Source organism: Dasypus novemcinctus, chromosome 13 (assembly GCF_030445035.2).
Source record: "Dasypus novemcinctus isolate mDasNov1 chromosome 13, mDasNov1.1.hap2, whole genome shotgun sequence".
Lineage (NCBI taxonomy): Eukaryota > Metazoa > Chordata > Mammalia > Cingulata > Dasypodidae > Dasypus > Dasypus novemcinctus.
Window position 1 is genome coordinate 21,871,098 of NC_080685.1, and position 26,177 is coordinate 21,897,274.

At 44.9% G+C, this 26,177-nt stretch overlaps 1 protein-coding gene across 15 annotated transcripts in view; it reads left to right on the top strand.

Annotated features, from left to right (window-relative positions):
- BCL9 (BCL9 transcription coactivator) overlaps window positions 1–26,177 on the top strand; it is a 100,896-nt gene that overhangs the window by 51,068 nt on the left and 23,651 nt on the right. For 2 of the 15 annotated variants that reach the window (XM_058309581.2, XM_058309585.2), the window contains exon 1: window positions 25,192–25,319. The exons of 11 other annotated variants lie outside the window; for them this stretch is intronic. The gene's annotated coding sequence lies outside the window, so the exon portion shown is untranslated. Of the gene's footprint in view, window positions 1–25,191; window positions 25,320–26,177 lie in introns of those variants that run through there. 2 more of the 15 variants (XM_071207383.1, XM_071207380.1) reach the window with 2 other exon arrangements.

Sequence of the window (26,177 nt, forward strand, 5' to 3'; positions counted from 1 at the left end):
AGGTCATCATCAGCTAGGATTTTTGACATTGAGGGTTTATCGAGTCCTGCACGTTAGGCAGGAGAAAACCTGGGGAACTGTGAACTGGTAGTTATTTATCTCATTTTGCTTATCAAAGATATTGAGGGTGGGGAGTGGGTTATATGGGAACCTCTTATGTTTTTTCTGTTTTTTTTATGTTTTTTTAATGTAACGTTCCTTGTGATCTATTAACTTTAATAAATAAATAAAAAACATAGGAAAAAAAAAGATATTGCTAGAGCTGCTGTGGCTTTTCCTTTCAAGGGCTCACCCTGGATGGAGATAGACTCTGATGCTTCTTTTTTGACTCTGGAAAGCTCTTGTGGCTCTGTGTAGGGTATGATTCTCTTCTGAAACTTGCCTTTGGCAAAAAAATGACCAATGTGGTAGAATGTTCTGGAAGCACCACCTAGGACCACAGTAAGCATTTGTCTTTATTTCAAGTTTCTGTCCCATTTGTGTCTATAGATGCACTTATATTTGACCATGTGTTCCAATTTTTATATCTGTGATAACAGATATAAAACATAAAATTTTTCATTTCAACTATTTTCAAATACACAATTCAGTGGTATTAGTTATATTTACCATGTTATGCTACAACACCACCATGTATTACCAGACATTTCCATCATCCCAAATAGAAACTCTGCACCCATTAAGCATTGACTCCCAATCTATTTCTGCTTTATGTATTGATAAATCTGCATATTCTAGTTATTTCATATAAGTGAGGCCATACAGTATCTGTCCTTTTGTGTATGGCTTATTTCACTCAACATGATGTCTTCAAGGTTCACCCAAGTTGTAGCATCATTCCTTTTTATGACTAAATAATATTCCACTGCATGTTGTTTTAATTTATTGGCTGCTAAAATAAATACCATACAATAGGTTGTCTTAACAACAGGAATTTGTTGGCCCACAGTTTCAGAGGCTAGAAGGCTGGCTTCCTCCCCATGGAACTGCTGGCTGCCCAGCAATTTTGGGGGTTCCTTGGCTTTTCTGGGCTTTTTTATCACATGGCAATGCACATGGTGGTGTCTTCCCCTTTCTCTTCTGGGTTCCCTTGACTTCCAGCTTCTGGCTACTGCTCCCCATGGTTTCTCTTTGCTTGACTTACACTCTGTTTATAAGGGACTCCCAGTAATTCAGATTAAAGACCAACCTGATTCAGCGGGGCACATCTTAACTGAAGTAGCATCTTGAATAGATCTTATTTACAATGGGTCCACACCCACCAGAATGCAGACCAAGATCAAGAACATGTCCAAACTGGGGTACAAAAGTCAATCCACCACCTATGTCTGTATCATTTAGTTTACCCATTTATCTGTTGATGGACATCTGGGTTGCTTCCACTTTTTGACTATTGTGAATAATGCTGCTATGAACATTGGTATGCAAACACCTGATGGAGTACCTGTTTTCCATTCTAGAAGTTGAATTGCTGGGTCACAAGGTAATTCTATAATGAACTTTTTGAGGAACTGCCAATCTCTTTTCCACAGAAGCTACATTTTTATTCCCACCATTATTGTACAAGTATTCTTATTTCTCTGTGACTTCAACAGCACTTTTTATTTTCTGATTTTTAAAAATAATAGCCATTCTAGTGGGTGTGAAGTAGTACCTTATTATGTTGTGATTTTCATTTCCCTAATGGCTAATGATGCCGAGCATCATTTAACGTGATTATTGATCGTTTGTGTATCTTCTTTGGAGAAATGTCTTTTTAAGTCCTTTGGCCACTTTTAATTGGGTTGTTTGTCTTTCTGGTTTTGAGTTGTAGGAATTCTTTATATATCCTGGCTATTAAACCCTATTAGATATATAGTTTACAGCTATTTTCTCCCATTCTGTAAGTTGTCATTTCACTTGTTTGATGGTGCTCTTTGATATATAAAATTTTTAAAATTTTAATGAAGTCCAATCTATCTATTTTTTGTTGTTTTTACTTGTGTTTTTGGTGTGAAAAAATCTAAGAATCCATTGCCTAGCACAAGGTTCCTAAAGATATTTCCCTATGTTTTCTTCTGAGAATTTTATAGTTTTAGCTCTTATATTTAGGTAATTGATCCATTTTGACTTAATATTTGTACATGATATGAGGTCTTTCATTCTTTTGTATGTGACATGGGTCTTTCATTCTTTTGAATGTGGATGTCCAGTTTTCCCAGGACCACTTGCTGAAGAGACTTCTTACACCATTGTGTCCCAATTTTTTTGGCTTAGAAAACACAACCACTAGAGCTAGAACAAAGTTGCTATAGTTGGGGGCCCAATCATTTGTTTTCCTGGGTGGAAAGTACATTTTCGCTTTGCTTCTCTGGCCTTTGGTCTTCTCATACATAATGAGATGCTGAACCAATTAATCTCTAAGGCCCCTTTCATCTCTGGCATCCTACAAATTCTACCAGGATGATCTTTGCAGAAGTATTTCCAAAGTTTTTTCTACCAGTTTCTTTTTTTCTCCTAAAGATTTATTTATTTCCCTCCCACACCCCTTGTTGTTTGTGCTCATTGTGTGCTCTGTGTCTTACTTGTCTTCTTTTTAGGAGGCACTTTTTTAGTTCCTTTTTAGGACCCAAACCTCGTTGCATCAGCTCGTCGTGTCAGTTCCTTTCTCCAGCTCCCCGTGCCAGCCCATAGTGTCAGCTTGCTGTCTTGCTAGTCTTCTTTAGGAGGCACTGGGAACTAAATCTGGGACCTCCCATGTGGGAGGCTGTTGCCCAACTGCCTGAACCACATCCGCTCCCAATTCCTTTACATATATATATTGCCTTCATGATACCAAACTCTGATTTAATATGACTAGGTTGAATGTGATGAATCAGAACATTATATCTGGAAGAACAAACTCCAAATAGTTTTGAAATATGAGTTCAGGGAAACGGATGTGGCTCAACCAATTGGGCTCCCGTCTACCATATAGGAGGTGCAGGGTTTGATGCCCAGAACCTCCCAGTGAGGGCAAGCTGGCCCACGCAGAGTGCCAGCCCCTGCAGGAATGCGGCCCTGTGTGGGAATGCCGCCTTGCACAGGAAAAGCCACCCCGCACAGGAAAGCCACCCCACACAGGAGTGCCGGCTGACAGGGAGAGCTGGCGCAGCAAGATGATGCAACAAGAGACACAGAGGAGAGAAAATAAGAAGGCATAGCAAAACAGGGGAGCCGAGGTGGTGCAAGAGAGTGATCACCTCTCTCCCACCCCGGAAGATCCCAGGATCGGTTCCAGAAGTTACCTACTGAGAATACAAGCAGACACAGAAGAATACACAGCAAATGGACACAGAGAGCAGACAATGGGTAGAGGGGGAGACATTTTTTTTTTTAATTAAAAAAAAAAGAAATAAGTTCACTGATTTTTCTCCTTTGATTGGATTTGCATTTAGGAGAACTACTCCCCCATCCTCCATGAAACCTTAATACAATGTGCGTTCCCCCTCTCAAGCTCTATCCCGTCATGGTTCCTGGCCAGCTTTTCTTTTGCCATCACCATATTCCAAGAGTTCCTTTCTCCTCCTGCTGGCTGTAACTGTCTGTGTGACTTACTTCAGTTATTCTCCTTTCACCATTAATAAATTTAGTTAGTACTATTGCCCTTTAAGGCATGGCCCATGTCTTATTCATCTTATTGTGCTTTCTCCCCTCCATGCCAAGTGCTTTGCACATATTAGGCATTCAGAAATGGTTACTGAATTGTACAGAAATTCTGGCAATTCCTACCCTTCCTTCAGACCTTCCTCCAAAGAAAACTTTCTGGACTAACTCAACTCAGACCTTGCATTCCCTTACTTTGAATTCATAATTCTGTACACATGGTTTGTATCATATTAACTTGTGTAATTTGTTCTAGTTACTCCTTCTGACTTAGAAATATAAGTGAAGTGTAAGGAAAAGGCCCCAGATTCAGGGTTAGGAAACTTGAGTTCTATCTCTATTTCACCAGACGAGTGACTAAGGACAGTCGCTCACCTCTCCAGCTTTCAAAAAAAATTTTTTTAATCTATCAGATGGAAGGAGGAGAGGGGATGGAATGGACCAAATGATTCCAGGGTGCCTTCTTGCCTTAAAGTTCTGATTTGGAGCTATTTATTCCCTAACAAGATTATAAACTTCTCAAAGGCAGGGAACTTCCTTTCTCTCCTGTATAGAACAGGTACATTGTTTGATATAGGTGATGCTTGATACATTTTTCCTTAGCAAATGACCCTCTCTGGCAAGAAAATTAAACCCGGGAGTATACCTCTCAAAGCTAGTGACCTAAAGGGGTCTTGGACCTGCTCTGGGAAATGCTATTCTGGACTTACACATCAGCAGCTGAGACCAGCACACTGTATTAGTCATGAAGTTAAGGGGCACACCTAGCAGCTTTGCCTTTTTAAGTAAATGTGTTTATGGTTTGTGCTGCTTTCCTCAGTAAGATCATTTCCTTGCAAGTAATAAGAGCTGCGTGTGATATGGTTGAAATCCCGTCCCTCGGCTGCGATGGAGAACTCACGTGATGCCGAGTGGGGCCCATTATCCCAACAGCACTCACAGGAATGCTAAGTCTGGCAAATATTAACTCAGGAACCACAGCAGCAGTTAGGAGACAGCAGTCTGCCCACCTTCCTGAGCCTACCACTTTTGGGGTATTTCCTGATTTTCCTTTCCTTGGCTTGAGCATTGTGTTTCTTTCTTCTTTCATTCATTCTTTTCTCCTCTCTTAGACAGCAAAAATGAAGCAAGGCATTATATTTCCTCCATTCTTCTCCACTTGGAAACCCCGATGTTCTCATTCATTTCAGAGCAGAAGTCTTTTCCTATTTCGCCCAAGTGATGTGCAGTGCATTTATTCACCCTCCCTGTCCGCTCGCCACAGGCCTGGGCATTGGAGAACTCTGGAGCTCTCTGGGAACAGACTTGCTCGCAGGCAGCTTTGAATACAATGGGTAGGTTGCAAGAGCAGCTCAAAACTGATCCTGTGTGCGGAAGAAACTTTCTTCAAGGGCTGCAGTGAAGAAGGAAGAATAGCATATGGTATTTTTCCATATGGCAGGGGAGTGACATTAGAAGGAAGAAAGCTAACCTACATCTCTGAATGGGTGTAAAGAAAAGACTTATAACTGAAGGGAGGAGTTGTGGTTTAGGTTAAAGCCACAAAGGAAGTGAAGGACGTTACCACTTTCCTCTTTGTGGGTAGAAGATTCTCCTTTGGCTCATCTCATGGGCTCTCTGAGACGAGTCTTCCTATAGGAATATGTTTATAGCTCTGTCCCTCTAGAAAAGCACCAGGCACAGTGGTTTGTGGTCTTAAAGAGTTTAAACTTAATTTTTAAAGCATAAGTATGCCATTAAGCACCCCCATTTCCAAACCTGTTGTCCTAAACATGCTTCTCTTGCCTTAGAAAAGCAAAGAATTAAAGGTCTCTGGGAAATGAAGGGAAGGAAAAGCCTTTTCCCAAGTTACCAAAGCAATTACCCTACTTTACCTTACTTCTCTCTTGTTTTCCTGGTAGATACCTTGTGACTAACTTATAACTTAGCAAAGGAAATTATTAGTAATTATGTTTCCTTGAGAACTACCACTTATTGAGGGCTTACTGTGCATTATCTTTGACTTTTCAAAGATTCTGAAAGATGGGCTTTATTATTCTTTTGCTATGGATGAGAAAACTGAGATGAAGAAAACTCAAGGTAATTGCCCAAAGTCATACCATGACTTTGAGCCTTATACTCAGGTGGTTTGATGGTAACATTTGTGCTCTACTCTGCCTCCCCCTGAAATCTGGCTTTAGAAGTATTGGAACCATTGGCTGCACAAACTTGGGGGTCAGGCTCTGCCCCTTATCATCTGGATGACCCTAAGCAAATTATTCGACCTTCTAAGCCTTGTCTGGTATGTCTTTTCTGATACGGCAATTACTTAGATAACATTAGAAAAAGTCTTAACGTTGTTAGCTTCTTATAAAAATTAAACAAAGCATCAGCTATACCTGGCATACAAAAGGATAGCCATACACTAATTGTGTACAGGTCAGGTTCTTGACAGAAGTATGCGTGGAACTGAGGTTTGGTTGAGGAAGCCTACCCTTTCCTTAAACTGCCTTTCTGAACGCCTCTTACTCTCTCACTACAAAAGTCAAGATGCAAATGGCTAATAAAGGGCTAGTTAACACTTGGAGGGTGTTTCTATTTTGGAAAAGAAAAGCTATACTTCTTCACTATGAAACTAAAGAAGCAAGTGTTAGTTGTAGAATTCCATCCTCCTAAAGCTTGAGACAAGGATTGTCTTTTGGTTTATTGTTTGGGGGTGTGGGAGTGGGGGAAGGGCAGGAAAAGGGGAGCCTTCCAAGGCCCCCCGACACACTGTGTGCAAAGACCAAAGGCAGCTCTTTAAGTTTGTGCTTCTTTTTCTGGATATGTTCATTCAGTGTAGGGCCAGTATAGATTCCAGGTCTCAGCTGCTTTTGATCAGAAATCTTTTTTTTTTCCCCTCCATTGTGATTGTGCATGAATTTTAGACCCAGTTGCCTGGGTCTGTTTTTCATTGCAGATTTTTTCAGGATTTTACATCTAGGTTGCATTTGAATGGCTTTTCTTTTTTCTTCTCTGACTATCCTGAGTGAACTTCAAATTCTGGATTTTTTTTTTTCCAGTGTAGGCATTTTCCTGATTACAAAAGTAATGACTGTTCATTGCAAAGAAGTAGAAATAAAGGATAAAGAAAATATTTCATCATCCAGAAACCTGACATCCAAGGCACTATTCACATTTTGTTGTAGTTCTGTCTTCTGTGTGTATGTGTATAATTTCTCTATGTGTAATTTCTATGTATATAAACTGTATGTACATATATGTTTTTGTTTTTTGCAAAACTGGGGTCAGACAATATACACAATTTGTATGCTGATTTTTTTACACAATATATCATGAACATTTTTCTTATATCATAAAATATATTTTGAGAAATATTTATGGCTGTATAATATTTCATTGTATGAATGCAGCGAGTTTCATTTAACCATTCTCATCCATGAGTGTTTAGGTACTTCTTTTTATATAAATCTCTGTATGACTTTCCTCACTTTTTCCTTATAATAAATTCCTAGAAAGGGAGTTATTGGAGCAAAGCATATAAACCTTTTATTTTTTTATTTTAAAAAGTACCTGATTATTTTAATAATATCAACGACTCAACTCTGCTTTGTAGGGCAAAAGCAGCCATGTATAACATGTAAATGATTATGACTGTGTTTCCCCAAAACTTAATTTTATATACATATAAAATTGTATATAAAAGGCGGTATATGGACTCTTTAAAGCCTCTTGATATATATTGCCAAACTGATTTCCAGACATCTTACTCTAGTACAGGGATTGGCAAAAACAGCCCTGTGAGAGAAAAAAAAAAGTTGTTACATGTTTAAATGGTCAAAAACAATCAAAAGAAGATGAATATTTCAATTCATGTGAAAATTATATGAATTCACATATGTTTATTAAATTAAGTCTTGTGGGAACACAGTCATATTCTTTTACATGCTACCTGTGGCTGCTCTCACCCTGCAAAGCAGAGTTGAATAGTTGCAACCAAGACTGCATGGCCCACAAACCCTAAAATATTTGCTCTCTGGCCCTTTACAGAAAAAGTTTGCAGACCCCTACTCTAGTATATAATTCTATGAGGAGCTTGTGGTTTTTTTTTTTTTTTACCACACATACATTTGCACTGAGCATTAACATTTTCTCTTGTTAATTTGAGCAAGTCAGCAAATATTTACTGAGCGCTCACCATGTACCAGACCTTAAAGAAAATACAATTTATTTAGTGTTTCTTTTATTACTAGTAAGGCTGAATTTTTTTCACAAGTTCAAGTGCATTTTTTTCTATTAATGTTCTGTGCATGTTAAATGTTAAATTTCTATTAAGACATTCACATTTTTCATATTGCTTTGCATGTGCCCTTTATATACTAAGAACATTAACTTCTATCTAGTCCTATTTGTTGGGAATATTTTGTTTCCATTAGGTTGGCTGCCTTTTAATTTATAGTGTTTTTTGAGTGTGTACAGAATTTAAAAAATTTTTGTAGTCAAATCTATTGGATTTTTAATTTCCTTTTTCCTTCGATTTTATTCTAAGAATTCCTTTTCCTATCCCCAATATCAAGTAAATATTCACCAATATTTTCTTCTAGTTTTTTCTTTTTTAATGGCTCGTTTTTATATTTCTCTGTAACCGCTCTAGAATTTTTTATTGCCTGGCATGGGATGAGGTGCCATGTTTCCCATGGCAAACAATACAATTGTTCCGCCATTATTTGTTGAATAATTTTTCCTTTCCCTACTTATCTGTGATGCCAACTTTACTAAATTCTTCTATATCCCAGGCTCTGTTCCCAGCCTGCATTCTGATTATGTTTAAAGGTGTGCTTTTCCTTTTCCTTTCTTGATTCCTTGTGGAAGTCCACTCTGTTCCCTTATTTTGTTGCTCTGGATTAGGTCTACATAAGATACAAATGCTGGCTGGAGTTTGGATTTATACTTTCTCTGTCCCTCCTTGCTGTAAATTACAGTAGCATGGCTGCTCCTTCTCTAGGTCAATTTGTCAGGAATGTGGTAGGAGCTCCTAAAAGTACTCAAATAGTAAGGAACCTTTCTGGCCAACAAGAGATAAAGGCCGGGGCCAGGCCAGCCCAGACCAGGCCTTACATAATCAGGAGACTGCAGCGCGCATCCATATAACCTCTCCACGTTACAAAGGCTTTAGGCGCTGGTGACCCAGGAGCTTGGAGGTTTTCCGGCCAAATAGCATCAACTGGCATTAAAAAAAGCAAATCTCTGGAAGGGGTTCCCAGAAGCACTGTTACATGATGCACAGCCCTAACCTTCTGTTAACAGCTCACCCTACCCCGACCTTGGTTCACAGTGGAGTTATTTCATTTACCAGGTGTGAAAATTGGATTTTACCACAGAGGAGGGGAGTTATTACCTCTCAGGCCTGCTCGTTAGGGGAGCGGAGATGGTGGTAGGATTTATTAAAAGAGATTTGCTATGCATGGAACCTGTAATTAGAGATGTTTTCCTTTAAAACTGGATTTGCAATCTTTGTCATTTTAGGAGTGCTCTTTTTTATTTTCCTTCAGTCTTCTTTCCGGTGTAGGTTGCACACAACCTACCTGGGGACTGAATATTTTGTATGGCACCCTTCCGCCAAGAGATGGAACTCGGGGGTATGACCAAGAAGAGTATAACTTAGGGGGATGGTGGGGACTGTCTGTAGTTTGGATGCTGTCACACGTTTGATACTAAAAATGGAAGGCTGGATGATAAAATAATTTTCACATTAATTAATTGCCCTATAGCCTGGACCTCGGTTCGATAGAGGTATTAGGGTCACTCTGAGACCCTCTAATGAGGGAACACTTGAAAATCAAGAAATTAGGTTTAATTACTTGTTGTTACAGGCTACATAGCCTCAAAGTTAGTAAGTACCTGGTTAACTACATCTACTCTTAAAGAAAGACAGCTTGTTTACTATCATGGTAAAAGGGGGTGACTGGATTTATTATTGTTAGCATTTCCAGCTCACTTTGTTCCTGCTGAGTGCCTTAAACTGATTTTTGCATGTATATCTGTTGCTCTTTGCAGCAGTCCCATGGGGGTGAATGGGTGATGAGTTTTATTATCACCTGCTTTTCCAATGAGGAAACAGGAGCTCCTAAGAAGAAAAGGGGCTTGCCCGGGTTTACGGCTCAGAGCTCCTTGTTGGGGACCCTCAAACATAAAGGTGATAAATGCAACCCTGCAGCCTTCCTCTGCCACCTCCCACCCCCTCAGTCCCAATCTGAATCCTGCTACCCACCGTGGGATGCTCACTGGAAATAATCGTTTTCACTGTTACTGGCCTGACTCTGCGTGGGGCACTTTACATCTAAACATCACCGTCCTCGCAGAGCCGCCTCAGGCCCCTGCTGTCTTATAGGCCCTGCTGTTTTCCCCACGGCCCAGCTCAAATCCCCGGAGTCCTGTGTGACTCAGCCTTTCCACCCACTTCAGTGGCCCAGCCAGCCGTGGAGAGTGTCACCAGAATGTTTTCCCATTTGTCCTCCTCTTCCCACTCCACTACCGTAACTCAGCCCCCGCGCTCCCTACCTGGACTAGCGCTTAACTGCGTCTCCACAATCCTTCTAAACTCTTCTCTCTCAACCCCTCCTAACCTCTTCTGTCCCGAGAGGCTCCCTCAGGGACAGTTCTGGTAAATATCACTCCCGCTGGAGCTGCAGGATCGGAGCTCGCCTTTGTCTTCAGATAGGAGTGCAGATTCTCCCCTTGCCCTCAAAGCCCACCTTCCTTCTTCATCTTTTAACCCCACTAATCCTCTAAACAACTTTATTTTGCACCAGAACCCCCCGGGGAGCTAGGCAAAAAGGCCCCTGCCCTCCCTCACCCCCGGCCCTGGTAGGTCTGCCCTGGGCCTGGGAACCTGCACCGTCCACCTGCCCCCAGGCCTGTCCCCGCCCGCCTGGCTCGGGACCACGCGCGGCTCCGGCGCGGCTCCCGCCCTCCCGAGGCCGTCAGCCGCCGCGCCGGCCGCGCTGTGGCCTTGGCCTGAAACACTCCCCTCCCGCCCATCTCCACCTGTTGAAATGTTTCTCATCCTTGAAGGGCCAGCTCGGATAGCTCTTTCTCCGTGAAGCCTTTTCTGATTGTTCCAAAGGGAGAGGATGCAAACTCCTTCGCGTGAAATGTAAGGTCCTTTCACAGTCCCGCTCTGCAATTCCAGTCTCATCCCCGGCCCGTTTCCACCATCCCTAAACGCCTCCTGTGCTGGAAGCTTTCTCACCACCCGCCCTGGACGCGGACCTCTGCGTGGAATGCGCTGCCCCTCCCCCTCCTCCCCACTTCTTTTTTTTTTTTTAACTTATCCTACTAGGCCCAGCTCAAATGTCACTTCCTCCGTGCCACATTCATCACAACCAACAGCCTTTCTGTACTCCCCACACCCCCCCCCCCGTCCCCCCACTTCCCCACCCCCTCCGCCCTCTCTTCTCCCCCCCACCCCCCCCACAAGTCACTGCCTCCTCTGTGTGCTTACCCAGCCCTTTCTACACCGAATATAGAACCCACCGTCAGCATCTTGCTTTGTGGTTTACCTGTTAATTTCCACCCTAGGCAGTGAACTTGGCTAAGGTTGCTTTGTGAGGCCCTAGCACCCTGCCTGGCCCAGAGCAGACGCTCGGTCGATGCTTCTGGAACGCAGGCATGAATCTCTTTTTTTCCCTGAGCCAGCGCCTCCCCCAGCACCATCTTTGTCTTCTCCCTCGGCATTTATCTTCCTCAGTCTTCTCCGAACTTGTTAAATTCCCCCTCCTCTATTGCAGGCACCCTCAGGGGAGAAACCCTGGAGGGTTTCACTCTCTAGCCCCAAAACATTGCTCCTTACCCGGTGACAGAGGCTCAATAAATGTTTGTTTAATTGAACTGTAGGGTGTTGTACTCAGCTGGCTGCTAAACAGCCCCATTTAAGGGGTTAACTAATAACGCTGTGAGAAGTTCTTCTCCTTTGGGGGCATTTGCATTTTAATGGGAATCTTAAAGGAAATGTTCTCCTGGTGGGATTTCTGGCACTGAAGGGACTCTCTTTTTGGTGGTGCTGGGTGGGGACTGGGAAAAGTTCCTCCAGCCCAGGGGTCCCTTAAAAGCTTTTGTGTCATGGACCCCCTTGGGCAGTCTGTGAAGCCTACGGTCCCCTTTTCTTAATGACGATTTAAACACATAAAATAAAATACACATTGCAAAGTTAGCTGTAGTGAAAAGGAGGCATGAAACTATCTGTGATTCTATGGGTGAAAAGTCACGGATTACTACCACCTTGATCTGCGGCCTACATTCATAATGGAAGGAAATGATAAATTTCAGTTAGAAGTCAGTGAAAGTAAAGCTCTAATACCTTCCTCCATCCCTGAGGTGGAGACGTCCTGTTTAGCTGAACCCCTGCTATGATGTGGAAGGTCCCCCCACCCCCACCCCCACCTTCCTTTTCCACGCGGGGATGCCTCCCTCTGGAGCTCCCAGATTCTTATTTTTTACCCTTTACTTCACAAACAAGGACAGAAGTCTAAATGGGGTTCATTTATGCCAAAAAGAGGAAAGGAAGAGAAACAAAGAGGATTGTTTGGGTTCTCCCTCCATAGCCAAGGCACTCAAATGTCAGGCCTGGGGGGCGGGGCAATCCCTAGGTCCCCAGCCTGGGAGCCTGGGAGCCTGGGAGCGTCCCCTGCGGCGTGGAGAGTTCTAAGTGCAGGGATGGTGGGCTCCTGGGGGGGTGGGGGGGGGTGGATCTGCGCCTTCCAAGGCGGGAGAGCAGTTGCAAAGCTTGCCTCAGAGTCTCTGCTAGCTCTTTCTAAACTCGAAGAGCCCAGTTCCCGGGGTGGACCAGGTTAATCTCCATCCTTCTTGGTGGTGAGTGGCTAAATGAAATACCATTGCTCTGAAACACGGACCTCCCTAATGCTGACGGTATTTCTAATTTGGACAAAAGTGTTTGTGTAGTTCTCTTTTTAGCATAAAAATATGGGGAACATATTCAGTCCATTCCCGGTTATCATGTATTTTAGTCATTTAGAGGCACTTTTTCCCAAGTCCGATTTACCCTATTGTTTGCCATTCCATGGAGCACATGCTTCTGCTTTCAGTGGGTGTCCATTTAGAGAAAACAAGCAAATTTTAACATTAGCAGGACAGGTTGCTGCCAGGGTGGGCACCGTCTTCGTCCAGGCAAACCACCATCCATGAGTGAAACCCAAGGTTTTGCCCTTGGCACCCTCCTTTTCTCTTGTGTACATTTTCCTCTGGCGCGCTCATCCATGTCGAAGGCTTCAGCTCTTACCTCTGCACCTGCAGCCTGCCCTCTCACCTGACAGGATATCTACACTTGAATGACCAGTGGAGACCGAATTGAACTCTCCTTCTTCCTTCATAAACCAGCTTCATTAAAAATAATAAACAAAAACCCCAGCTTTACTGAGGTGTAATTTATATGCTGCAAATTCACCTATTTTAAGCATATGTCAAAATTTTTTTTTTTTTTTTTTTTGCAAATTTACAGTGTTAGTGCAACCATCACCGAAATCCAGGTTTAGACTGCTTGCTTCACCAAAAAACATTCCTTATGGCCATTTGCAGTCAATCCTCATTCCGACCTCCAGTGCCAGACAACCACTAATTTTCTTTCTGTCTCTATGGATTTGCCCGTTCTGGACATTTGATGTAATGAAATTACATTTTTTCATCTGGCTTCTTTCAGTTAACATAATGTTTTTGAGGTACATCCATGTTGTAGCAAGTACCAGTACTTCATTCCTTTTTATTGCTGAATAGTACTCCATTTGTATAGCTATACCACCTCCTGCTTATCCATTCATCAGTGAATGGGCATTTAGATTGTTTCCATTTGTGGGCTGTTATGAATACTGCTGCTATGAATATTTACATACAAGCCTTTGTATGGACATATGTTTGTTGGTTTTTTTTAATTTATTTTTTATTTATTTCTCTCCCCTTCCCCCCTGCCCCCAGTTGTCTGCTCTCTGTGTCCATTCACTGTGTGTTCTTCTCTGACTGCTTATTTCCTCATCAGCAGCACCAGGAATCTGTGTTTCTTTTTGTTGCGTCATCTTGTTGTGTCAGCTCTCCATGTGTGCAGCACCATTCCTGGGCAGGCTGCATTTTCTTTCGTGCTGGGCGGCTCTCCTTATGGGGCACACTCCTTGTGCATGGGGCTCCCCTACGTGGGGGACACCCCTGCGTGGCAGGGCACTCCTTGCGCGCTTCAGCACTGCGCATGGGCCAGCTCCACACGGGTCACGGAGGCCCGGGATTTGAACCAAGGACCTCATGTGGTAGACGGACACCCTATCCATTGGTCCAGGTCCGCTTCCCTGGACATATGTTTTTATCTCTCTTTGGTAGAGACCTAGAAATAGAATTGTTGGGTCATATGGTAAATTTATGTTTAACTTTTTAAGAAACTGCCAAACTATTTTCTAAAGTGGTTGTGCCAGTTTACTTTCCCATTAGCAATGTAAAGAGTTACAATTTCTCCCTGTCCTCACCGACATGTAGTATTGTCTGGTTTTTTAAATTATAGCCATCCTAGTTGGAGTATAGTGTTATCCCATTATGGACCAGTATCCCTCCACCCACATGCCTCCCTTGTCTGTTTGCTCAGTTTTGCTTAGTGTTTGCGCTTGTTGTCTGCCTGTTTCTTCTCTTTAGGAGGCACCAGTACCTCCTATGTGGGAGGTGGGAGCCCAACTGCTTGAGCCACATCGGCTCCCTCCTTTTTTTAAAGATTTGTTTTGAAAGATTTTTTTATTTATCCCCATCCCCTCCCCTTGCACTCGCTTTCCGCTCTCTGTGTCCATTCATTGTGTATTTTTCTGTGTCTGCTTGTCTTCTCATCTTCTCTTCAGGAGGCACTGGAACTGATCCTGGAATCTTCTGGCGTGGGAGAGAGGCACTCAATCACTTGAGCCACCTTAGCTCCCTGGTTTGCTGTGTCTCTCACTGTCCCTGCTCTGAGTCTCTTCCTCTCTTTTGTTGTTGCATCATCTTGTTTCGCCAGCTTGCTGCGCCACGTGGGCCAGCCCACTCTCCCCAGAAGGCCCTGGGAACTGAACCCGGGACCCTCTATACGGTAGACGGGAGCCCAATTGCTTGAGCCACATCCGCTTCCCTGCTACCTCATTTATGAAACACTTGCCTTTCGGACTACAGTGCCCCTTTTTCACCAAATTTATGACTTGAAACCTAGTTATAGCGACTCTGCCTTTCTCTTCTGTTGAAGAGCTGTGGAAGTCCGTTGATACAGCCTTCCTCAGAGAGCACCCGGATTTGCCATCTTCCTTCTCCCTGGACCACCCTACCTAGTCTGCATCATTTCACTCCTAAATTTCTATGGACAATCTTCTAGCAGCTCTTGTTGCCGGCTGTAGCTTTTTCTTCAAGTCTGCCTGCATGTTGCTGCGGATTATTTGTTGGAATAGTGACACAAAGAGGGCATGTTGTGGAATCAGGGTGTGTGGAGTAGCCCAGGAATCACCACTCATTGTCGCATGACTTTGAAGTGGTCCTGTGACTTGTCTGAGCCCAGCACCTTCATCAAGTCACTTCACGTCTCTGAGGCCCCGTTCCTCCTCTGCTAAGTAAGGAGTATAATGGAACCCATCTTGTGGAGTTGTTATAAGCCAACTACACAATCCGTGAAAAGCAGAGGGCCAGGTGTATGGTAAGCACTCAATCAGGTCTGGCTAAAATTCTTAATGTAATGATTATTCTGGCTATTATTATTATTCACGACAGCATGACTACCTGTCAAGCCTATCACATGGCTATCATATGGCTCAGATGTAGCCGTGGATACGAAAATGCTTAGACGAATACCAGGCAAATTGCAGTGGTTATTTTTGTGTGTTTCCATTGCTCAAGGAGAGAGGCAGTGCAGGATAGCAGCCAGCCTGGCATTCAGATCTGGACTGAGCTATTGAACAGTTGTGAGGTTTGGACAAGTCATTTACTCATTCCGTTTTGATTTTCTCATCCTTAAATGGGTATAAGCATAAATCATAAGTGATAAATCGATATCACATGACACTGAAAGGAATGTGCCTGTTCCATAAGTGGTGTCTGGTAAACTGTAGCTTTGTTATTATTAAGAACTCACAATATAGCCTTCTTATACATGTTCTCTAAATTGTGTTCTGTATAATATATTCCCACCTTATTAATCCAATAGTATCCTCCACTGCATCCCAACACCCCCAGTGGAGACAGGCCAGAGAGTGGAGTGGTTAAGAGCTTCCACATCAGACAGGCATGGGTTTTCATCTCAGTGTCATTGTCTAGCTGTGTGACTTTAGGCAGTTACCTCTCCAAGTGTCCAGCTCTTCATCTGTAAAATGGGAACACAGTTCATACCTCACCTCATGGGGTGGCTGTATTAAATGAGAAGATATAAATACTTAGAATAGTGCTTGCTGCATGTACATACTACATGCTCAATAAACCTTAGCTGTTGTTGTTTGTTTATAATCACCTTTATTGTTATCGTTCTCTGATTCACTGTCTACACACATGCTGTGTTTTTTTTGGGTCTCTGGCTTTGCCCCTTCACTCTCCTCCCTGGAATTTCCTCCCCTCCTAGAACTGCCCAAATCCTATTCTGCAAAGTTCAGTTCAACTTCTAATCCTTCATGAAATTTTCACTTATCACTTCAGACTCTACTCATTTCTTTTCTTTCCCTGGAAGTCTAAAGTTTGTGTTAGGAATTGTTGTTTTGTTTTGTTTTTTTTCTTTCTCAACTGGCCTGTAAGGTTCCTGAGAGGGACTGTTTCTTCAGCTTCTAATGAAACTCTCACTCTACCTAATACGACTTGGGACACATAGTAGGTGCTTACTGGTTCTTAATTGATAAACAGTAACTAAGAAAGCAAGCATATAAAAGTCATTATGAAATTTTCAATCCAGGGGTTTCTTGATAACCTGTATAGACTCAAGACTAATCATAAGCAAAATTATTTATTCCAAAACTCTGTGGTGTTTTATTTATTCCCCAGTATAGAGAAAGGGACCTTGATGAAGAGTCCCAAAATCAAAGTCAGCACTCTCTTTATTTTCTTCACCATTTCTTGGCTTCTTTTTCCAATCTCAGTCCCTTCCCCCAACCCCAGAGGGCCTACTGTCCTCAGGAGGTACTCTGAGTTATCTCCTTCTAGCTTGAATTTCTGAGTAAAATTCTCCAGGTTTCAAAATTTGCCTTCTCTTTCTTCCCCACAATATTCCTATTTTTTCAGTGCAATTAGCAATTAAAGAGAATAGAGTTTGACCATATAATTCATTAGAGTAAAACAGGGGCTAACCCTTTATTGTGCTACCTTTCCCGAGGTTTTGGGGAAGTATCATCTTAAATCCAAAGGTATGAATTTATTTATTTATTTATCAAATATTTTATTTATTTATTTATTTATTTATCCCCCCCCTTCCCCTCCTCCCACCCTGCTGTTTTGGCTGTCTGTGTGTCTTCTCTTTCATTTTCTCTCCTCTAGGATTCACTGGGATTCAATCCTGGAGACCTCTGATGGGGAGAGAGATTCCCTGTCAATTGCACCACCTCAGTTCCTGGTCTCTGTGCGTCACCCTGATTCTCCCCTTGTCTCTCTTTTTTTGCATCATCATCTTGATAGGTGACTCACTTGCACGGGCACTGGTTCACCACGTGGGCAAGCACTGGCTCACCGTGCAGGCACTCACACAGACACTGGCTCACTGTGCACGCACTCTTTCTTTTTCTTTTTCACCAGGATCCCCAAGGATCAAACCCAGGTCCTCTCATATGGTAGGTGGAAGCTCTATCACTTGAGCCAATCCACTTCCCCAAAGGTATGAATTTCTATTGGCAGAATTTAAAGGAGTGTGTCAGAAAAGTTGAGATACCAGTGAGTATGATTGAATGAGAGAATGAGTAAAGTATCGAAGCAATGGGCCCTTCACTGCCCCTGAAATCTCCCCCAAGACCATTTCCATTGTGAACAATCCAGAGATGGCCTCATGTAATAATAATAACCAACCTTAGTGGGGCACTTCACTGTGTGCGAGGCACTATTCCTAAGCAAGAGCCTCTCCACCCAGCAATGGTGCAGCTATTCATGAGCCTCCCCTTGTGAGCACTCTGGGAAATCAGAGGAACCGATTTCACGAGAAAAACCAACATAGCAGCAGCAGCATCCCAGCAGACAAAGTGTTGTGCCTGTCGTGTGCAGGGCACTGCGTGGTGTGCTGCGAAGGCAAAGAGGCATCAGACCTACTGCCTGTCTGAATCAACCCAGCCTTCAAGGCTAGCTCAAATGTCCCCCTTCCATGAAGTCATTTCTGCATACTCCTTTCCATACCCTGGATAATGGGAAACATGTTGCCATTGTACTTTTTGCCTCTGTTCTGCCATTTATTCATTCTTCTGTTTCTTGTATTGTGATTGTTTATATATCATCATCACACAGCTGAGCCTTTGCAAGTTGCACACTTGCCTGGCTGACTCCTAGCATTCTTTAAGAGTCCACTCGGGCCTTATCTCCTTCCCTGACTCCCCTGCCTGTATTAGATACCTCTCCTCTGTGTGCCCCAAACGCTTGGTACTTATCCATATCATAGCACTTATTGTAATTGATTATACATGTTTACTTGTCAGTATTCCTAACTAGATAGATCCCAGATTCCAATATCAGGGGACATGTCTTATGCTTGTTTGAATCTTCAGTACTTTGCCCTGTACTTGGCACACAGTAAGAACTTACTAACCTTTTTAATTTTTTCAGTGAAAGAATCCTCCGTACAAATTTACTTATACCACGAAGGAAGAAATTGGGTTCACTTTTGTATCCCTCATAATGACCTGCACTCAGTTGATGCTCAATAAATATATCAGAAATAAATGACTAACACAAAGAGGTGTAAGACTGCTCTCAGGAAATGGAGGAAGACATACAATAAGAGGAGGTGGTATTAAAAGTTTGCATATCTAGTCTATGTTATAAATGAGTGACATAAAAATCTGCCACTGAAATGAATGAGAAAGAAACTTTTTTTTTTTGGCCCAAAATTACTTGGTTAATAAAATGAAATCCAATATCCAAACCCAGGGCCACCTGACTCTAAAGCCAATTATTAATTCTGCTTTACCATGTTGCTGCAATTGTAGGGTATGGGGAGGCCCTTCTTGCGTCCAGAAAAACCAGTAGGGCATAAATAATTTGGGACAAATAGGCACTGCGTGAACTATAATGTGTGTAAATGGTTTTGTTTTTTTTAAAGATTTATTTATTTACTTATTTATTTCTCTTCCCTCCCCGGTTGTCTGTTCTCTGTGTCTATTTGCTATGTCTTCTTTGTCCGCTTCTGTTGTCAGCGACATGGGAATCTGTGTCTCTTTTTGTTGCGTCATCCTGTTGTGTCAGCTCTCCATGTGTGCAGCACCATTCCTGGGCAGGCTGCACTTTCTTTCACGCTGGGTGGCTCTCCTTACGGGGTGCACTCCTTGCACATGGGGCTCCCCTACGCGGGGGACACCCCTCCTTGCACGCATCAGCACTGTGCATGGGCCAGCTCCACACGGGTCAAGGAGGCCCGGGGTTTGAACTGCGGACCTCCCATGTGGTAGACGGACGCCCTAACCACTGGGCCAAGTCCGCCACCCTATAAATGGTTTGTAAAAGAAAGATCTATCTGGAAAGAATCTGTAGACTTGATTGATGAAGGGAGAGGCTGGAAGGCAGTAATGTCTATATGGAGGATATTGCAATAGTCCCAACATGGGAACAAAAAACAAGAAATCAATTTAAGGAAGAACTTATGGGCATTGATGACTAAGAAGATAAATAAGCCGAGGTAGATTCTAAGTCAGGATTACTCCAAAGTTTTGAACCTAAGTTAAAGAGAAAATTTAGAGGTGAGACAATTGGGAAAGATGGCAAGTTTGTTTTTATTTTTCACATGTTAAGTGAATCTCTAGAGGGGCAAGACAAATAGATAGAAATGCAGGATTTCAGCTCAAGAGAGCCTGAGCTAACCAGTGGATGTGTTGACCACCTGCAAAGAGGATAGCTGAAGTCAAAAGAGTGAGAGACATCTCCTAGGCAGCACTGGAGAGAAAGATCAAGAACCAAGGAATATCAGCATTTAGGAGGCAAAAGGAAAAGTTTAAATAAAGAAAGAAAACAAAACCAGAATACTGTCATATCTTGGAATTTAAAACCAAAAAGAGATTCAGGGAGGAAAAGATATTCATTTGATGGATTTGGTGATGAAGTTTGACCATATTGGAGAGAACATTTGGTAGAATGGTTAGGTCAGTTACAGAGGAAGAGATGGAATTATAGTAGTAGAGAATAAAGCTGACTCTCTGGATAAATTGGGAATTAAAAATGGGGAAAAAATGAGTATAGGCATAAGAAAGGTATTGCTAAAGTTACTCAAGTAAAGAGTAAGAGGCCAATGGAAGGGAGATAACTGAGCAAGGCTCTCATGAGGTGGGAGGAGATGACAAGGTTGGCCTTGCAACATAGAAGTGCAGATAAAATTTGGATTAAATTCTGTGGGAAGTGATCTAGGAGGTAATGAAGATATATAAAATAATTACCAACTAATAAGTAATGAAGGTCAGCTGAGGTTTTATCACCTACATTTTCATTAGAATTCATTTTCTTGGTTTGATGCTTTCTCTAGCAATGTCTGACAGCCCAGGAGTGGAAACAAAAAAACTGTGGGATATCCCAGCATTCAGACTTTCCATTGCTGGAATGGTGGATGGTTAAGCATTCCAGGAAGGTAATGGGGCTAGCCAGAGCAACCTGGATGAAAATCTTGGGGGTGAGGTCAAAGCTGAAGTGGTTGGGTAGTAATTACAGAGAAGTTGAAGGAGATTGGTTGAGTGAATTGGGAAGAGCCCAGCAGTAAAGGCAGAACCCAGGAAAAATAAAATAGATGTATCCGAAGGGCAAAGTTCCTAGGGAAATGTCTAGGAAAAGGAAGTGAAATAGTAGAAATACTTACACAGAATTGTTGGGAGAAAGGTTAAGAATAAGAAATGAAATAGCAAGTTCATGGAATTTGAGGAAAAGGGAAGTGGAACTATAAGGACAGATGTGAAGAACTGGTATGAAGATCAAGAGGTCTGGTGGGGACATGGCATACTTAGGTTGTTTCTTGTTAAGCTGAAATGGACTAAGGTTAAAGTAGACAAGTGGAGAAGGGGGTCAGCATTTCAGTGTTGACATGCCACCATTTAGGGCTCAGGAAATGGCAGGCTGAAGGTCAGAAAATCTGAATTTTAGAAGACAAAGTGGTGCGGGTAAGAAGCACAACTATATAGATTTGAGAATGAAGAGAAGAGGGAAACATGGTGGTGGCTTCTTAAGGGATCTGAGTGTCACATCACAGATGGTTAGAACTCTGTGACAGAATACCTCTGACTCCCAGTGTGGAAAGCAGTTGTAGTGATAGTTGTAGTGATTGATGACAGAACACAACCCAAGGCTCTCAAGAGAGCATCAGTGAGCCCAGGTAAGGTGCAGGAAGGAAAGAGATGGGAATTTTTTTTTTTCAGGATTTATTTTTTATTTATTTCTCTGCCTCCCCCACCCCCCCAGTTGTCTGTTCTCTGTACCCATTTGCTGTGTGTTCTTCTGTGTCTGCTTGTATTCTTGTCAGCGGCACCAGAAATCTGTGTCTCTTTTTGTTGTGTCATCTTGCTGTGTCAGCTCTCCATGTGTGCGGCACCACTCCTGTGCAGGCTCTGCTTTTTTCACACTGGGAAGCTCCCCTTCTGGGGCACACTCCTTGTGCATGGGGCTCCCCTAAGTGGGGGGCACCCCAGGGTGGCATAACACTCCTTGCATGCATCAGCACTGCACGTCGACCAGCTCATCACAAGGGTCAGGAGGCCCTGGGTTTGAACCCTGAACCTCTCATGTGGTAGGAAGACACTCTATCCGTTGAGCCAAATCCGCTTCTCAAGAGATGGGAATATTGATGTCTACCTGACTAAAGAGACAATCAGCCCTAAATGTTCCCATCATGGCTGAAGCTTTGGGACTCCCCCATTGACCTTAATGGACTGGTGACAGGACAGGGAGAGTTGCTTCTCTTTCATGGGCAACCTAAGGAAGAAATCATTTCCTGGCTATTCTGTCACAGCAGTGGGGCAGCAGCACTATAAAAGTCTAGCGATGCCATTTCATTCTAGGCTTTCATTTTCAGTCATTTATGACTCTTTTGGTAGTATTCTTTTGGGTTTGAAATTCTGCCAGTTTTGGTTTGGACAATGAGGTAGATGAATTGGTAAGAAACAGTACAAGCAGCAGGAACGCGTGGACAGACTGTGGGTTTTGACCAGGCAAGGATTTGTTTGAGCCTCTCACAACCCTAGCACCAGCTGGCTGAGTGGGCTCAAACTTTCTGAGTCTTAATTTCATCATTTCTAAGGTAGAACTTCATGTTCTCTCCTACAATAATAAATACTGCTAGGAATGAACGATTCTTGCATGTTAGAATAGTGCTGAGGAGTGTTGGACTTAAATTCTTGTCCCTAAAAATCAGCATGACCTTGGCAAGTCATTAAACTTCTTTGCCTTAGACTTCTCATCTGTAAAAAAGGAAGGGGCATTCCTTCCATCACAAAAACTTAGGTTTAAGTTTATCAAGTACTGAGGGAACAAAAGCATTTTGGAAGTGGAGTTTACAGGTAGGAAGGACTGGATGCAAACTTTAAAAGGAGAGATGCTGTGTTTAGCTGAAGAGCTAAGAGGACAAACTTACATCATCCATGCTTGCATCACAGCGTCTGTTATCATCATTATGAAATATGAATTTCAGAATGTAAAAAATCAAACCCAGGTCTCCCTAGTGTCAAAAGCGTTTTTTTTTTCCTTTAAGAATTTCACCATTTGGCCAAAAAATTTCCTTTCTATCCTAGAATTTCTAGAGTAGCAGAAATAGTTTGAAGCTTTTATTAATAGGATGCTTTTAAAAATGATTTCATCATTATCTGTTAGTGTTTATGTATATACAGAGTGCTACCTGTACAGAAAGAGAATTCTGTATCCAGTGAGATGGAAATGCACGGAAGTTGGAAAATTCAGAAGGCAAAAATTGTAGTAAATTAGATAAACAATTTAATAGAATAAATAATGCTTGAAAAAGCATTTCTGTCCCATGTGCAATGTAGCTAAATTAACATTACTATGGAAACCCTAAACTTTAGATTTCATGACTTTTTAACGTGCTTAAATTCTCAATATCTTTTACCCCAGTCTCATACATTACATTTTTCTTCTGGCTCAGTAAATAATTTTGTACTGTGATACATATAATTGAATAAGGGTTAATGCCTAACAAATCTGTTAGGACATTCTCTGCACGTGTGTTATTGTTATAATGAGTTTGTTTTTAAGCTTGCTGAGTTGAGGTGTTGGGGTCTGAGACACCCCAGCACAGAGCCTGTTTTGGCATTGGTTTCCTCTTACAGATATAATCTGTGATTCCCTTCCTTCCTCCTGCATTAACAATCCCAAATGTTTCTTGCATATTCCTGGGTTTGATTGTCTTACGTCTCTACTTGGCTTCTTGCCTTCTTTTGCAGAGGTTCTTAGCTATGTTACACAAAACATTCTATGGTTAAAACTTGATGAAAAGCATTTTATTTTAATCATTTCCTATTTGGAATCTTCAGTCAATCTTAGATTTATGTTGTTTAGACCTACTACTGCCTTTTTCCTATATTTAACTTATATTGTCATAACTGATGACAAAGAAAAAAAAAATCTTGCTACAATTGTAGCAAGATCTAAGCCAGGGAGACACGGTATAGAAACTTGCATGATCAGCTAAGAGTTGTAAATGGTTTCAAAAGCAGAACACCAGTTTTATCGTTTAGCACTCTCCTATGATCCTTTACAACCAGCATGATTCGGTTAAAAGGTTGCCACAAGGGAGACTTCCTATTTTATTGAAGGGAAACGCACACAGAAATAAGTAACCTGGTCAAAACCACGGGTGACAGATGCAAAAGCAGAAGAAAATTTATCCGGTTCTCTTGGCCACGCCGCCCGCATCTATCGTCAGGGAAAATAAGCAGTACCTTCTATCCTAAGTCTTCACTTAACCGATTTAGCAAAGCTCTGGGGCCAGGGCACGTAGTTCCAGAAGCATCTTAAATCAAGACTCGCCAAAGCACAAACACGCCAGCGTATTTGGGGCAGGGCTGCGGGGCCGACAGGTCTGTGATGAGCGTTGGTCTCGGCGGTAACAGGGACAGCACAGATAAAACCCGAGGAGCCGGGATCGGAGCTGAATTCAGCCGCCTGCGCTCGCCGGGATTTCGTCATTTTTCCTTCTGAGGAAAAGTGCAGTCTAATGGGCCATCCTCCCACCTCACAGGGGACAGTGCTGGGATGCCCGGCCCCGAGCTCTCCAGAGCAGAGGCCGCCCGAAAAACCCGGGGCGGGGGTGGGGGGCCTCCTGCGACTGAAAAGTGGTTGTGGAGCGATTCGGGGTTCTGGGCAGGAGGTCCTCCACCGGCTCTCGGCAGCGACGCGGGAGCGGGGCCAGGGAAACCCAGTGGGGCCACGTCCGCGGGGACCCTGGCGAGGACCTGCTCTTGCACGGGGCGGGAGAGGGTGTAACCCCGAGAGGCCTGCTCCCTTGGGACGGGAGAAGGTCGGGACCGGCCGAAGGGTGAAGAGGAGGGCGAAGGGCTCTGGGGCCGGCGGGACCGCATCCTGGGCGTGGGAGGGGTGGCCCGCACGCCCGGGGCCCGGGCCGGGGCCGGGTCAGCAGGGCAGGGCGCGCGGAGCCCCGTCTCTTCAGCAGCTCCCCGTTCGCTTCTGTCAAAGATGGCCAAATCTCACGCCGCCCCCCGCCCCCTCCGCGCCCGGTCTCGTCCCCTGGGATGGGCTCCCCAGGGCTGCGGGAGGCGGCGGGGAGGCTCGGGGGGCGTGGGCAGGACCGCGCGGGGAAGGAGACCCCCCCCTCCCTGGCCGCACCTCCCGAGCCGCCGGCCCTCAGGGAGGTCCTTTTGGCTGCGACCAAGGGCTCTGCCTCTTTAAGGTGGGGAGTGGGCGTCACCTCGGGCCGGGTGACGAGCTGAGGAGGGGCCCCGGGGGGCGTGGCCATGCAAAGCCGAGCGGGTGCGGGCGGGGGGCGGCCGGGCGCGAGCGGGCCGTGGGAGGGCGGGGGGGGGGGGGGCACGAGGCGGCCTCATGGGCGGGGCGCGGGGCGGTGCCTCCCGGGGAGGCGGGGCGGGGGCGGGGGCCGCGGCCGGGGTGGTACCACTGCGCGCCTTCCGGGAGGGGGAGCGGGGCATTCCCGGGGAGGGGGCGGGCCCTCGGCGGCGGGAGGGGCGGGCGGCCTGGCCCGGCCGGGCCGGACATCGGCCCGGGAGGAGGGGGCGCTGCTGCGCTCGCGGCCGAGGCGGGGCGGCCGTACCTTCCGCGGCGCGGCGCGGCGGGGGGACGGCCGAGGGGAGGGGGAAGGGGCGGTCCCGGGAGGGGGGAGCCGGAAAGGGGGAGGCGCCGGCGGACAATGGAGCCTATGTGTGCCTGCGGGAGTGGGACGGCGCCGCCGCCGCCGGGGGGAGACGCTGCGCCGCCGCCGCCGCTGGCCCCGGCCCCGGCCCCCCGGGGCTGAGAGCCGCCCCCGACCGGAGCCCCCTCCCCCACGCCGCTCCTCCTCCCCCTCCCCCAGCCCTGCCTTCGGGGTAAGTGGCACCTCGGGGGGAGGGGGAGGGGCAGGACGGGAGCCCGGGGAGGGGGGGATCGAGTCCGCGTCCGCGTGTTTGGAGCGGGTTTGGGGGCAGGGGCGGCCACAGCCGCGGAGAGCCTTTGCGGGGGGGAGGGGAGAAAAGGGGCGGGGGCCGGGGTTGCGGATTTAGTGAGAAGTGAGTTGAGTCCCGGGGAACCTGCGGGGGGAGGCGCGCGCCGCTCGAGGCGCTGGGGAGATGGGGGCCTCTCCCGGTTTTCCAGTGGCTGTGTCCCAGGCAGTGCTGGCAGAGGCTGAAGGAGGAGATAAACGGCCCCTGGGTCCCGGGGTAGAGGGGCAGTGGAGGGGCACGGCGGAGAGCTCAGTAAGGGAATTCGGGTTGAGTTCGATGGGGTGTGTAAGACCCCGGAGATGGATAAGAGGCAAAGGGGAGTTTGCAGGCAAGGACTTGTTGAAGGGTGAGGGGAGGGGAAAGCTGAGAAGAATGTATCCGTAGGAAAGAGCTCGGCAGGTGAGGTGCGATGTCTAGGTCACTGAGCCATCGTGGGGGTCGTGGGACACTTCAGCGGTTTCCCAAGTGGAGCCCTGGCTACTGGCCTTTGAAAGTTGCAAAGACTATTAAGATGTTTGGTTAGTGGTGTGTGAGCTTGGTGAAAAGGAAACCGGCAGGGTTGGTTCTTCAGAGGGCAGAAGAGGTAAGGGCCAGGGCCCTGTAGGAGAGTTGCTGGGGGCCGAATGGGAGGGCCACCAGGCGGGGAAGGAGGCCTGGAACCTCCTCCGAGAGCCGTGGCTGGCAGGAAGGTGAGGAAGAACTGGTTTTAAGTGATGGAGAAAAGTGATCTGGAGCCTAAACTGG